The sequence below is a fragment of the Cynoglossus semilaevis genome, chromosome 14, assembly GCF_000523025.1.
Source record: "Cynoglossus semilaevis isolate Cse_v1.0 chromosome 14, Cse_v1.0, whole genome shotgun sequence".
In the NCBI taxonomy this organism is placed as follows: Eukaryota; Metazoa; Chordata; class Actinopteri; order Pleuronectiformes; family Cynoglossidae; genus Cynoglossus; species Cynoglossus semilaevis.
This window is the reverse complement of record NC_024320.1, coordinates 20,338,542-20,341,714: the sequence shown is the minus strand read 5'-3', so window position 1 is coordinate 20,341,714 and position 3,173 is coordinate 20,338,542.

The window sequence follows — 3,173 nt, the reverse complement described above, 5'->3', positions numbered from 1 at the left end:
GTATATATATATATATATATATACATATATATATATATATATATAATTCCATAGTATATAGTAGTGACAATGTATTGTTAGAATTAGGTCACATGGAATGTGACTCATCAATAGCCAACCATAATGTATACATAAGGTATGTTCACTTTATATGAGTAGACATATATTTGTCAATGCAGGCAGGTCACTTACGCCTGATCATTTCAGTAGTGGCGTCCAAGCAAAATGAATGTGGTCACCTGATGTAGCTATAAACCAATTATAACTGCTGTGAACCTGACTTTATTCCACCGACTTCCTTGAATATGAATCTGGTTAAATTAGTTTAAACGACCAAGTCTAGTCTTCAATTCTCACAACAAAGTTTCACAGTTTTCCTCTTATGTAAGTGGAGGTTTTCTCCATTGTTATCCTCCTGTATAATTAGATTTTTACCGAAGACATGACACGCATCACAATCACCTTGTTTTGGGAATCACTCCACTTCACCTTCAGTTGTGGCACCTGCGTGGTTGGTTGCACTCCCCCCCCCCCTTTATTACATTGTTGTTGCTTCCTCGGAGTGCGAGTTTGTGTTTTGAAAAGGCTGCTAAGATCTCACACCGAGTTCTCAACTGTCAGAGCTGTTTCTGCATCACACTTTAGTTGCCAACTGCACACCTGTGCTGGCTCTCGACAGCATCGAGATGTCAGACAGGCAGAGCTGAACCTCGCTAAAAAGTGCCTGAATTGAACAGTTGTGACAACAACAAATGGTAAGAATAGGTGGAGGCAGAGAGAAGCGTCTGGATTTGGGCGACAGTCTGTCACTTCATGACAAACGACTGGCTGACTGAATTTCTAATTTCATCTTTCGTGCTTTAATTAGATCGCGAGGCTTGTCCTTGTTTTCTGGTTGTAAGTTGTGATTCCATAACAGAAGAACGTGGTTTGACATTAGTGCCAAAAGAAAAGACTTATTTTTTTAATTATAGAACTATTATAAAAACTACACAAAGCAATTAACAAAGTTACTACATATGCTGGTAGGATTTCATAAACTATTTTTCTCGACAATTTTTCCTCCATTGATAATCATGATTATAAAGTTCTCTTTTTTGCCAAATCATCGTCATGATTAATCGTGATTAATCCACAGCTACTCAGTGATTAATCTGATTAAATATTGCAATCTTTTAATAGTACAAATAAAAGTACACACCATCCAAGTCTAGAGTTGTACTCTCATGTGCGTCTTCTCTTCTTAACGCTCACATTGACTGATGTAAATACACGGCACAGAATCACGTTGATACATCCAATAAATCACGGTGAACGGCAGCTGCCGCAATCTGTCGTTTTCTTATGGTATAATTATACGCTAGATTTGTCCAATGACATGAACAAGTGACTGAATGTATGAGATGATGACGTCACATCGTGACACTTCCTGAGGAGCGAGTCCACACTTAACCTTCAGCAGCTGCTGAGAGCCTATTCACTCTTGGTGTCCTCTTGGTTTCTGTGTGTGTGTAGACACACTTTGTGGGCTGTATGGGACCGGGCCCTGGACCCTGGACCTGCTGGGCTGCATCAAGAGCTATTTATCTTTAAACGTTAAATAATTAAACATTTATCTGACTGCAGAGGATCTTCTTAAAAATCATTTTCTGGTCAATAACTCTGTGGAACAATGTGATAAGTAGAGACTTCTGATATGAACTTTTTGCCAACATCTGATTTGCTGATCTTTCCATTCCAATATCAACCGATACAGGCCTGCACACAACCCCCCGATTATTAAAATGGATCAACAAAATGAGCTGCAATGCTGCCACCTAGTGACTTTCACTTTCATATACAACTGTTTTTCCCTAAAACTATGTTTAGATAACACATTATTTGGCGAAACCCAGGCATTGTGATATTGGATTTTCATTAACCGAGGAAAAACCGATAACTATTCTTACAGATATTACACAATTATGCTAATATCGGGCAAAAAATATTTGGTCGGTCGATATTATCAGACATCCCCAGTAATAAGAAAATAAAAGTGATGATCAAAGTCAGGGTTAGTCCTAATGTTAGGCTTCATTGTTCCTGTTACGAATGTTTGGCCAAACAGTGCAGGGTGGTTAGTACTCGTACCTTACAGGAAGAAGGTCAAAGGTTAGAGCCTCAGTAGTAACTGATTAACTTGTGCACATCAGGTTAGCCGTTCACGCTACATTGACCACCAACTGATTATTTAAATATATAACAGATGAAGAACACCCCTTTACTAGGGGGCGCCACAGCAGTGGGCCACATGTTGTCTCTGCACCAGATTACCTTCCTGACAAAAGCAGACTGCGTAACACTATTGAATTGTGATGCTCTGAAATTTGATATTTGTACACATTCAAGTACAACAGCTGCTGCATTAGTACTAGCAGAGTATACGTTTACATATACATTTTGCGTTTTTGAACTTTAAAGACTTTAAAGACTCTTTGTTCGATTTTGTGCATGTGAAATTGGATTTCAACGGTATCAGAGGAAATCAAAGGATGCAGTGAAATGAGAGGGACTTCACACCAGCTGGTACCGATGTCTGCCAGCCCGCTGTAGTAAATGGCCACAGACTGATGGTAACTATTAGTGTAAGTACACCTGAGAGTGAGTCATATCTTTGAAAGTTAATGACCTCTGATGCCCCACTGAGCAAAACACGGCTGATGTATTAAAGACGAATCACACGGTTAGTTCCTTTTCCTGTCAGTCGGACGTATGATGATGAAACCTCTGAGCTGAATTTCTAGCAGAGCACTTTTCTTTCTTTTTCAAATCTGCTCAGATTCTGTAAATATTAAAGGACACTTCGGAAAGAACGCGGTGTGAAATCAGCTGTGGAAACAGATCAGCTGTGAAGGAGCACCAAAGGCAGCGCTTCACCAAACTTTGTAGATAGAAAAAAGAAAAAAAAAAGTTATTTGTCATAAGGAAGAAACTTTGTAGATAGAAAAAAGAAAAGAAAAAGTTATTTGTCATAAGGAATGTTGATTTGTCTTGATTCATCACGATCATGAATAATTACAATCATCATGTGATTAATCTGACTCACATTTGTAACTGCATGACGGCCCGAATAACAAATGAGTGCAGTTTCCAACTTGCGGCACAAAGAAAATGAAAGAAAATGAAAATCTTTT